Below are 12,912 nucleotides of genomic sequence, written 5' to 3' on the forward strand. Positions count from 1 at the left end.
ATCACAGGGTTTAGTCCCCATTGCTCTCCTCAGCTGTCAGGTCTAAAATCATTTACCACAGGTAATTCCTGCTGGTTTTGCGCTTCTTTTTGTTRCCTCTAGGACTGATGTTAAGATCATCACTCCTGGCAGCTGCTGCTTTGCATCAGACCAGAGTGGGTTGGTGGATACTCCACAATAACACTCAGTTTAGTAAACTGCATTCTTTTAATCTGTCAAATTCCCTTTGACATGGTCTGAGGGAATCAACCCACAGTTTTAATTTTTTGSTTTAGGATCAGAGTGGTCATGAATGAACTAAACGTTAAATGCTTCCACTTATCTAACTCTGTACGTCAGAAATATTTTATAACCTTCAAGCCATCAATGTATTTATAACAGGCTTATTTTTAGATGAACAMGCTGAGCAGCCATGGTGAAGAGATTTGTCAAAAGCCTCAAGGTTGCTGGGTGAATACAAGAGTTGATATTTCTCAGTGTCCAGTTCTGTCACTGGTGCTGTGTTGATGAAGGGTYTGGAGAGTCAGTCCTGTGGGGAGCTGCTGAGGGAGCTGAGCCTGGAGAAAAGGAGACTTGGGGGGACCTTCTCAGTCTCTACGACTCCCTGACAGGAGGATGGAGCCAAGTGGGGATTGGGCTCTGCGCTTGGGGTACAAGGGACAGATCAAATGGAAACAGCCTTAAGCTGTGCCAGGGAGGGTCAGGTTGGACATCAGGAGGAATTTCTCCATGGAAGGGGTGGTTGGGGTTGGATGGGGCTGCCCAGGGCGGTGGTGGAGTCCCCATCCCTGGAGGTATTTGGGGAACAGCTGACTATGGCTCTCAGTGCTCTGGGCTGGGTGATGAGGTTGGGATCAATCACAGGTTGGACTCGATCATGCAGATCATTTCCAACCTCAGTGATTCTATGATTGTGTCAAAGAGATGTGAAAGCAGCTTTTTGATCCGAATTAATACAATTTACAGCCCTGCCTGTCTCTCCCTCGTTCCCTGCAGTGCTGAAGGGAGCCACGTGTCAGGACAGAGCAACGGGCGAGACCCGCAGGCCCTGGCGAAGGCTGTACAGATTCACCAAGACACCTTACGCACGATGTACTTCGCTTAAGTCAATGACCCGGGAGACACTCACGGAGAGGAGAACTGAGAACTTAAGCCACATACAATGTATGTTTCCAGGGGGTTGGTTTAGGGGCTGTGCCTCCCATCGTGCTGGAGCTGACGCTGTGCAGGGGCGAGAGGCTCACCCTTAAATTGACACGAGGAAGATTGTTTACTTCATCCAGGAACACAGCACTATTATGCAATATGAAACCAGCCAACTGCTTTTTTGGGGCGGGCTCCCGTGGGAAGCACCGCCATCATTTTTTTTTTAATTATTATTTCTCGTAGTTTAACCCTCTTCTGCCTTTACCTCAAGTTGCTCGGCAGCACAACTATTGTTGCAAAAAAACAAAAAGTAATAATAAACTAAAATCTATTGTTTAATTTAAAACAGAAAACAAACCACCTTTTAGGAACAATCACAGTGATTGTTTGGAGGAGGGAAGTGTGCAAAAAAGAAAATAATTAAGTTTTTAACCCCCGTGCATTGAGGAATCTTTCTGTCAGTATTGCCATCGAGCATTTGAATGTGAACATATCCAAGTGCATTGGAATGTACAGTGCTAGTTAGAAAACAGTGAGGGGGGGAAAAGATGTTTTGCACACTAATCCAATAATTTGAACCTAATTTAGCCAATGGCTGCCTTTGTGTCTTTTCTCACAGCTTTGGAGTTCTCAGCTCCAAGAGTTCCCTTTCAAAAGCAATCCAAGAAGCTCGTGGTTCATGTGCAGGCAGTAGTGACCCAACTCTTCTTGCTCCCTGGGGGAATTTACTAAAGCTGCTGTTTTACCTAGTCCAAAAGTTTCAATTTTTTCCTATCTGGCATGTCAAATCTGTTGAAGCTTCACGTGAGATCTGATGTCCCAGGTTTTCTGGGATGACATACAGTAACCACCAGAACTGAAACTTTAGAGCTAAGGTCTTTTTGGAAAAAAAGAAACCTGCTACTTTACTTGCTGCCTCTCACACCTTAATGTGATTCATATGTATGTGTGTTTGAAGTTTAGCTTCCTTTTGTTTCTTTTATATTTATTAGAGTAATAATAATGCTTTAATTTAATTATTACAGAACATATGGTCAACATCAACTTTTATTTTTTAGAAATGTAATCATGTTTATTTTTAAAAAAAGAAACTGACAACTTGTTTTGCTATCTTTTAGTGCAATAAGCATTCTAAAGAAAAACTGTGTCCATTGAGCTGTACTGAAGCAGTGTCTGTACCACGGACCGTGGGAGAATGGACACTTCCAGGATTTTAAAAGGACAAAGTAAAAGCCTTAATTTTGAAAGGAAAGTTTTATAGTCAGAAGGAATCTTGAATTTTCCTTTTTTAAATCAAAAAAAAATACAAAAAATGCTTCTAGACTTCTGCAAGCTTTACTTGTCGCTGCAGTGTTTTGATTTAACAAAGGAATTGGCCTTATTTTTGGCTTTGAAACGTGGAGCTTATTTGAATTAAATGGAAAGGGTTTTGTATTAAGATCTCAGTTTTTACGTGCTTAGTTAAACCTATTTGACATCAGTAAAATGTCTGGAATTAATACAAGTTTTTAGGCTTTTTTCCTCTTTGATAGTGACTTTCCTTTTAAAATTAAGTTATTGGTAACTTCATTTCACTTTGCAAATAAAGAGGGCTGGGATAGTTCTAACATGTTAAATCACTGAAATGTGAAACAAACCAATGGGACTCTTTCATTCCACTTTAAAAACCAATGTTTAAGATGTCAGAGACRAGCGTTTATTCAACGAGGGGACTGGGGAGTTTTGCACTTTGTAAACTCGTGAACTGCATTTTTGACTGTTTTTATTTGCACTGGTTCATAGTATATTTACTGCAGCTGTTTGTATGGGCATTGCTGTGATCCCAGCCCTCCCGACCTCCACCTGCTCTCACATGAAAACCTGGTTGGTCTAAGTAGCTTCTCTCCTTGTTCTCACCAAATCCGCTGTTTGCCAATATACTGTATTTTGAGCCTAAAATCTGAGCCCATTTTACTTCACCAGGCATGAACCCCTTTTTTTTCTGCCAGAAAACCAAGTACTGTATTTTGTGTGTTTGTATATTGTATGGAAATGTCCGTAGTGCTGTTCACAACACTGTCTGCAAGAGCTTTACTAMCAGCTGGTGTAGATTCCTATTTTATCTCCCAAAATCAAGGAAAATTACGTAAAGAGACTAACTTGGCAAAGCTAAAATTGCACTGGAAGCAGTGGTGGGGGTGGGCATGGCTGGGGGTGCTCAGAGGTGAGCTGGGGGATGCCTGGGGGAGCTCAGCAGGCACCGAGGGGTTGGGGACCCCTGGAGCCAGGGGGTGTCACCTCAGAGTGGCCTTTCCCTGGCCTTTTCTTTTGTCTTCGGACRCATCTGGTGCAGGGAGGGGGTGTGACCGAGTCCTTTGAGCGAGGTGGTTTCTCAGTGAGTCTCTCAGATGTTTTTCCCAGTCTGTGACCTGACACTTTTTCTTCTAAAGCTCTCTAAGTAGCAGTGCCGTTTGTAAAATGTTCAGCTTAAGCTTTATACAGCAATTTCTTTTAAAACTGAGAACTTTAAAAAAAAAAAAAATCCTATTTTACAAAGGGTTCTTGTGGACTTCTGGCATTTAGCTGAAAATTCCTTTTTACAAAGCCTTCTAACTCTCCTTTCAAAGCCGCTTCTCATCCCGCCCACACTCGGTGACTCGGATTTGAGAAGCTTTTTTGCTCGCTACTTTCACCAAAAACTAAAGAAACTTCATTGGCAAAGTGACTTCTGTTGTCAAGGTAACATTGTACCTGGTTTTCATGTGAAGAGTATTTGGAAGTTTTAATCTCTCTTCTTGGTTTTGCAAATATCTACGTCAAGTGCCGATACTTCTTTGTATTACGATATCAAGTTACTGACGTTGTGAGGGCCACACATTTATGATGCTGTAGCTGCTATATTTATTTAAATGGAGATGGACAATTACTGCACTAAGGAATGAGGAGAAAAGCAAGGAATCAAGGTTAGTTAGATATCTTGGTTTTTTTTTCAAAAGAGTGTGAAATATCAAGTGTAACAAAGGGTGCTGTCATTTTAACAGAGATTAAATAGCCAGATATTCTTCTTTTGTTTAAAAACATATATATTTTGATGTTTGCAGTTTGGGGGTGGGGGGGTCGGGATAAATGGTACCTCATCTGTGGTGGCAGTTTCCAGTATATTTTCAGAGTATATGGATTTCTTTTATTTTTGTACCTGCTCTCCTTGAAAAAGAAAAAAAAAAAATCTCAAATTTTATGTGCTCGAGGAAATCTTGAGTGGCACAGCAGATCCTCCTCTCCAGCCGGGAGCTGGCTGTGGATAGTCCAAAGAGGGACGTGGTGGGCGCAGGCTGATGGCTCTTCTTGCTTTGCAGACACTGGCCTCGGGTTTCTGCCTGTGGAGAAAAGCAGTTCCCATCTCCTCAGACACTGCACCGAGACCTCACTTGTACTGARCAAGTGCCACTAAATGCTCCCGTGGTGGGGGCAGCCCCAGGGCCCCAGCGCAGGGCCAGGAGCAGCCCCAGGGTATCACCGGCTGCGGGGACTGAGCCCCTCTTCACCCAGCCAGCCCTGCCCAAACCTCCCACCTGGCCACTGCTAGATCCAGAGCTGGAGAGAATCATAGAATGTTTGTGGTTGAGGCGTTAAACTTGTGACATCTGCCAACAGGAGGAGTGACTCCACTGCAAGTCGCCTTTTTCCCTTTCTAGGGATTTGAGCCGTGGCCATTTGACTCAGGATCGCTGTGTCACTGTTCAATGTGTCATCTGGTTACACATGTCCAAAAGTTATTTTTATAGGATTCATTCCGGTATTCTTTTGGAAGTTTGGCCACAGAAATGGTTTTCAGGAGTAAAATGGKTTTCTGGAAGTTGTCAGTCAAATTATTTCAAGATGCTCTTGGTCCTAAGTGATTTTCACTTCTTCATGTACGAATACTTGTCCTATAAAATGCTCAACATGAGATACCATATAGTCTACTGTAAAAATTCCAGCTACAAATACTGGTTTTCTACTAGTCTTAAAGTTCACTCTTGGTGATATTCCAAGCTCAAGCTTGAGGCCTTTTTTTTTTTTCCCTTTTCTTACACTTTCTTCATATCTTGTCCACTTTTGATATTTTCCCTGTTTGGTGAACTGTTGGTTTAGAACCTTACTCAAAGCACTTTYATAACCGAGGAATCAAAAGCTCAGATTATATACGTTGGACCTGTAAATTCAGTTTTCAAAGGTGGTTGTTTCTAAATGGCCATCGTGGTCTCTGGTCAGGCCAGGCAGATGCTCTGTCCCTTTCAGTGCTGTGGGGTTTCATGGCTGCAGGTTGATTAGATCTAGTGAAAAATTCCATAGGGGTGTCAAAGGGAAAGATTTCTGTCTGTGTTTTCTACCCAAAGATGGTACTTTCGGTTGATGCTGGGTGTTCAGAATATAATTTTTTGTTTGGCACATGTTGAAATCAGACTTCACTTAGCCAATTCACTCCTTGTTTTTGTAAAATATCATGGTTAGAGCTTGAGCTCATTGATGCTTTCTGCTGGTAGAAGATTTTGTACTTTCTGTAGTTGAGGTATGAGCAAGATGGATACAGGATCCTACATTTTACCTCCCRAGCAGAATCTTAAGAATCCTGATCTCCGTGACACTAAAACCCAAACTGTCCCCTGAGTAGGCAAAGGTGCATATGGAGGGGAAGAATTGTAAGGGAGAGGCGTGCGAGGGAAAATATCAAAGCATTGGTTTGGCAGGAATGAGGGTGTTGGGGAGACTCCATCCACTTTCCATCCCACATGCCCTGGCCTTTCACATCCTGTCTGAGGTACCCCTTCACCTGACACGGGTCGTTACYGTAGGGTCCTTTTCAAACAAAGCAGTTCCACTGTTTAAAACTTGGAGTGACTTTTATTTTTTTTAAGCAAGACAGTCCTCAGAAAGTGCCTTTTTAGAAGATGGTGCTGTAGATTTTTATTTTCCAGTTGTACGTGGCTGCAAATTTAAGATAAAATTATTGAAAATGCCAAGTGTTTGATGGTATCTTTTAGGTACTTTCAAGCATCAGCTTCTCTGAGTCAGGACCAAGAATAACCAGGAAGGTGTTTTCCTTTGGAGGGAGAGGCATTGAGGAGCGATCACCAAATTCAGCTGGTAGGCTGGGGTTGGGTTGGGCTTGGTCAATGTGATTTACCTCTTCATATTGAGGGGGCCAGGGGTTTGGGTGTGGGAGAAGCCATGGGGACGTGACTGGTGCTGAAATGAATCCGTAGCTACCACAGGATGTCGTMTTTTAAGGGAGCACATTCCCAAAGATGGAGACAAACTGGAACGTGTTTTAGGAGGCTCTAAGGATGGCTTGGGAGATGGTTGGTCCTCACATAGCTTGGTGTGTCCAGGATGCATCAGTGGGTCTTCTGATTCCCATCTGGGAGCTGGATGCTCTGGACTGGGAGCAGCTTGGTGGGTGGGTCCATGGTGAGTTTGGTGAGCGTTCCTGCAGTCAGGAAAAGCTGTAGACTAGACTATTAAACACTGCACCTCAGTAACCTTGTAATGCTGCATAAAGTAATAATAATAGCAAAGTTGTGCTTTGATGACACTGTAATGTGCTTGCACATGCCTGCAAAAAACACTTCCCTTTCCTTTGGTATCGGTCTGAGTAGCAGTTATGGGACTTTTCTTTTATGATGAGCCTCGTCCTTTGTTGTGGTGTTTCTGTATATTTATTGGYGGTCTGTGTGCAGCTCATAGGTCTGTGTGTCTGCTCTGTGTGTTGCTTTTAACACTTATTTTTAGGCAGGAGAAGTTTCTGAATGTTTTGGTTTTCTTCTCCAAAGAAAGTTGGCATAACCAGTCGTGTTTGAGAGGAGACAATTAACCCGCTCGCCATAGGCAGATGCTTCATTGGTACCTTGTTTCTCTACAACTAAAATGATTTTGTGCRTTTTATTACTGTTTATAGTGTTGGGCATTTAAGATGTGGAATAACTTGATGTCAGGATATTTTTGAATATCAGGAGCTTAAGCGCAGAACTCACTGAGTAATTCTAAATGGTCTCTTTGCAGGAATATGTTCATGTCCAGACTTTTTCTAGGAGTRAGCAGAGCTTCTGGACATCATCAATGAAATTCGTGGGGTTCAGAGTCCCAGCATTGGGCAGTGCCCTTGCTGAGTTGCCCACACCTCATTGTTGAGGGGATGCTGCAGCTCCCCAGGCATGAGTTGACTCTATCTTTGCTCTGTAATTTCTTCTGATTCAAGTTYGAGGCATGATCCAATGTCTCTTGTAGCTTGTACCAACTTTCTTGTCTTATTACAGTGCCCGATGCCACTGTGTTGGTATTTAAGCTTGCCATGATGTTCAATAATTTTGTATTTCCAATTTCTCAATGTACCAGGCTGGAGTTTAGAAAGCATTTTTCAGTCTAAATTCTGAGCCAAAAYTGTGTCTCCTGACCCTTTTAGTAGTAGCTGTTTCTATCTTTTAGACTAAAAAGGGCCAAAAATCTTGCACCATCAGCTTGTTTCCAGCAATATTCTCCATCTCCTCACTTGCCTGTCAACCAACCTCTTTGTTCCTCTCTACATTTAGCTCGTACTGAACCTGTTGAGATTTAGAAGGAAGTTGCTGCCTCTTCTTTCTATCAATAGGAATGAACTTGCACCTGATGAAGCAGTTTTCTGTCAGACACAAATCTCTTGCCTTGGTGTCCATGGGCTGCTGCATGCAAGGTTTAATTCCAGTAGAAATATTTATGTTGCAGTCATTGGAGGGTGCACGATGGTTTAAAGTATCCAAGTTAAATAAGAGCTAACAAACAACTGAAAATAGGCATTATTAAAATATTTTAAATTAACRAAAGAAAACAGCAAACCAAAAAACCACAAGAAGAAGCTGCAGGTGGACAGGGAGGGCCTCCTCAAAGAGATGGAGAACCTGTGGGACATCAAGATCTTGTGGCTGTTGGGGCAGCTCTGTAAGGGAAAGAAAAGAGGTATTGGAAGAGGCGCAAGGGCAGTCTCAAAGTAACAGAAACCAGTAGGAGTTACTCAAACTCCTTTAAAAAGAACAAATGGGAAAATCTAAACAGAATTGGAAGCTAATGAAGAAGCAGCAGAGCCTCCTTTGCCTCCTGTAGCAAGTAAAAAAGCGAAACTTGACAGCTGATGTTTTCCTTCAGTATCTTCCAGTACTTGAAGGGGCCTGTAAGAACAATGGGGGCAAGCTTTTAGGAGGGCCTGTTTACACAGGATGAGGAGTGATGGTTTTAAGCTGAGGGAGATCAGTTCGAATTAGATTTAAGAAGTTTTTTACAATGTGTGTGATGAAACACTGGCACAGGTTGCCCTGAGAAGCTGTGGCTGCTCCATCCCTGGAAATATCCAAGGTCGGGTTGAACGGGGCTTGGAGCAACCTGGTCTGGAGATTCCTGGTCACAGCAGGGGGATTGGAYTGGATGAGCTTTAAAAGGTCCCTTCCAACCCAGACTATTCTCTCATTCTGTGATTGCTAATTCAAATACTAATATATGAGGAAGAAAGCAYGTTCCTGTATATTTTTAGGGGTACCTGTTCTCTTCCTCCAGGACTGTGCTGTGAGCATTTGGCAGTACCTGTGACAGCTGCCCCCTGAAATCAAACTGTGGTTTTATCCAAACCTTGGAATCCCTTACTTGGGTCAAACAGATGCAGCTTCCAGTGGATCTGCTGGTTCAGATAGCACCGACCCAGGGGGTTTTGTGAGCAATATGTGATCTTTCTGTACCACACAGATGTCCTGAGAGATTCTTGTTGCCCTGCATCCCAGGAACAGCAGCAGGCAGGTGTAGAGGTCGTTGTGCTGTAGCACTGCAGTTGCTCTTACCTACCTCCCCATTCCCTGAGCAGGGTCACTCTCCCTCCACTGCCTGTATGGAATTAGCCATGTTGAGGATGCTGTGGAGCACAGMTCAGCTCTGGATGTGAGCGTGGGGGTGGGATGGTGACAAAAGCCTGTAGAAACAAAGGACTGGGTAGGAAGTGGGGGTGGGTTTCAGGTGAGCTGTGATCAGCTCAAGCCCTTCAGGGACATTGACAGGGACGTCAAGGCATGAGCTTGGGTGTCCTGAACTGTTTGTGTTGAACTTGAACTCACTGAGAGCAAGTATGTGCCTTTTTCTGACCAGGAASAGAGCTGGAAAAACCTGTATTTGTATTGGTAGGATGGCTAGTATTTTTCTTGAACTGTTTTTAAAGCTCAAAGTCCTTGGTCAGAATAGAGTTGGTTTTGTGTTGAATTACTTAATCAAGCAAGCCCTGAATTATTTGTGAATTAGAACTACCCAGAGAGGAGAAGCTTTTAAAATAAGTGGTTTCTGGAGAGCAATGTCATCAAATAAACCTACTTCCTGGTAGACTTGCAATTTTTTAAAATAAAATTTAACCTTGATATGTTTATCTAATGAGAATCATTAATTCTGCCTTTATTTGAATGTTGCCTGTCCAGTGATGTCCTCGCTCTTTACTGTGCTCCTGCAGCTTTCCATACACTCCATTGCCTCTCCCCTCTCCACCCGTTTGGAGGTTGCAGGGACATGGGGAATGTTGTCCAGTGAATGTTGGGGAGCAGTGCAAAGCTCTGACTCAGTGGGAATGTGGAGGTGAGGGTTCAATATCACAGATAACTCTTCAGAAACAGTTTGCCAGAAGCAGGGCATGGTGATGTCTGGAAAAAGAATCGTGTGGGAAGAGGAACAATACCCCATCCCCTGACACCAGCTCCCTGCTGTAGACACTGCACTGTGCAKAAATAGGCACCTGTGTGCTTAGAGGCCAGTTTGAGCTTTAAGCTGCTAAAAAAAGTGGATTTTYAGACCAAAATGGAAGAGCTTTTCCAACAGGTTCTGTTTGAGATAGTGGCAAGTTGTCCAGCCAGGAGCTCTGGAACCAGCTGGCTCTGAAGCAGGTTCCCTKTCTGACCTGGGGGAAACGATTCAGCCTCTTTTTTCATCTAGAAAATGTTTGTGATGATTCACATCGCCTTATGAGAGTGAGTCACTGGGTGATCTGAGGGTGAGCCATGTCATGACAGTGGTAACTTCATGATACAAACCCATGCACCTCTGCACATTTGCATCTTCCGTGAATCCAGTTGTTTGGAGCCCATCCCTGCTGGGAGCTGGAGYTCTTCCCTCCCATCCCATTGCAGCTCTGCCCAAAGCTGAAGGCCCTTGGGGTCAGTCCCGTGTTTGCCATCTTGTTTTCTTTAAAATAATCCTTTTGTTGTAAAACAGATGCTCAGAGGGCAAGTTTATTTGAATGAAAGGGTTTTTTTCATTCCTGAGAAATACACAGGTCTTTTAAACACATTTGGCAGTTGGAAAATTAATACTGTAACACTRTCTAGCAACACAAAAATATGGCTGTATGTTGAGTTTAGGGCYGTGCTTGCCCATAGATCATAGATCCACAATCCATTTCAGTACAGGTGTGCAAAAGTTAGCTTTTAAAATAGTTACTAATTAACTTTGATTTTGCTTACACTTGCAAATCTCTTAAATATCTTCAAAACCAGTTTCTTTGATAGAAAATACATGTCTTGGTAGATAGTGTCCACTCAGATGTAATAGCAAAGTGATGCCCACTGGAGCAATGCTGAATTTAAAGAACTTCTGAAAGTTTTGAAACCTGATGGTGTGCCAGCAAKGTGCAAACTTGATTATTGCTCCTGAAGTTGTGAGGATAATTGGACACCAACAAAACTTGGTGAGAGGAAGACTGCCAGAGATGAAGTTTGCTTCTGGCAACTTTGCAGCACAGAACAGCTTCTGGGTACTCGCTTTTGTGCATCACTTCTCTCCTGTGGCTGTAGTGTGTACTTTTCTTTGAACTTGATTTCTGGTTTTCAGTGAAATCTTCTCATTTTTGCAGTTTTCAGTGTTGAATCTCACCTTGAGACAACTTCATGTTGTTTTCCTGTAGAAAAACCTGCTTCTAGCTCGTTGCATTTGGTGTCTGTTTCCAGGCAGGTGTGGAAAGCGAGCTGCAGCACAGCAGTGGGGTTGGCAGAGCGAGTATTGGGTCAGAAATGTTTTTACAGGCACTGGTGTACAGATCAGCGTTTCAGGGGAGCGGGGACACTGGGCTCACAGGGTATAGACCGTCCTGCCTGTTGTTCTTGTCTCCTCCCTTGGTWTAAGCAGTTCAGCTCCCCAGGTAGCCTCATGGTGGATAAATGGTGCTTGATGGGGGAAGACTGGGCTGTTTACCTGGCTGGAGGTGTGTGATCATGGATAAGGACATTGTCTGTCAGCAGGTGKYACTTGAAAGCTTTCACAGTAATTGGTAGCTTTTGGTTATTAGCCAATATTAAAGGATTTTCAGGAGAAGGTGGCTCAGGTGGCATCATGTGTACCATAAACATCACTGGCCAGTGAACTGTGTTAGTTTTGGACACTGCTGGAAGCAATGTCACGCATAGAAATTTTGCGTATTCAATACCATGTGTTTAAATTGTGTTAAAAAAAAAAAAAAACATGCTGTTTGGGATTCCTTTTCTGAATAAAAGTCTAATAAACCAGTTCAGTGGATTGATCCCCTCCCATGTGTCTGCTATTTCTCATATGCTGGTAACTGCTCCCCTGTTTTGGTGTCCCATTGCTTCGGCAGGAGCGTGAATGTGTTCCCACCGTGAAGGTCCTGGGGGCTTTCGAAGCAAAAGGGAAATGTTTCAAGAGTAAAGTAGAGCTGTGACTTRAGACGTTGCACAAATAGATTGTAGATGGATGGCAAACAAACTGGTAAAAGCCTTTATTTTTACTTAACCATCTTGACCATGTGTGCCTCTTTGTACCGTGGGCTGCAGCCGTGCGGGGTGGGAGGGAACGTGTCGGTGTTTGAGATGTACTTGCTAAGCAGAAGCCGTGTCCTCTGCCCCTTCTCCCTTTCCGGACAAATTGTTCTTGCCAAAATTTTCTACCTGTTGCAAGAGTCGCTTTCCTTCCAGCACAGTAAAATGTCGACTTCTTTCACTGTTCCTTCCCTCTCGTAGGCATCTGTAACCTCTGTACGACTGTGTATAGGACACAGCAGTCATCGATCTCTGCTGGCTATAGATACCATCAACTTGAGTGTATTGTAAACGAACTGTATTCATTTGAAAAATAAATTTTTTTTGAAAATGCACATGTGTTAGACTTTATTGACACTTACATTTATTACTAAAGCCAGGAGCAGATGGAGGTGTTGGTCTGGGTGGGGGAATGTGGAGGGAGGCATCAGGCACACCCAAGACAGAAATCATTTCTTTTCAGTCTCGTTTGTATTTTAAGGGCGTTATTTTTTTTTTTTTTTTTGAAAAAAAAATTTAAAAAGGAAAAAAAAAAAAAAAAAAAAAAAAGCTTGTTGAAGTCCCCACAGCCATTCTGGGGCAGGATGGCTGCTGTGGAATTGGGAAGGGGCTCTGGAAGTGGGCAGCCCTGGCTCCCTCCTGCTTTATGGGTTATTTTGTGGGCTGCTTTTAAAGAATATTATTATCTGTCTCTAATTTGGGCGCTGTTTTGCTGCGGTTTGCAGCACCGCAGCCGCCCCATAACCCCTCACCGATCCGCGCCCCGGAGCCGCCCGGCAACGGCACCGCTCGAGAGCGTGGAACGGTGAGGGGACAGCGAGGATCGGCCGGCAACTGTGAGGGCACAGAGGGGGATCGGCCGGGAACGGCGAGGAGACAGCGAGGATCGGCCGGGAACGGTGAGGGGACAGCGAGGATCGGCCGGGAACGGTGAGGGGACAGCAGGGATCGGCCGGGAACCGTGAGGGGAGAGAGGGGGGAT

Source organism: Malurus melanocephalus, unplaced genomic scaffold (genome assembly GCF_030028575.1).
Source record: "Malurus melanocephalus ecotype Western Australia unplaced genomic scaffold, MMel_1.1 scaffold_862, whole genome shotgun sequence".
Classification (NCBI taxonomy): Eukaryota; Metazoa; Chordata; class Aves; order Passeriformes; family Maluridae; genus Malurus; species Malurus melanocephalus.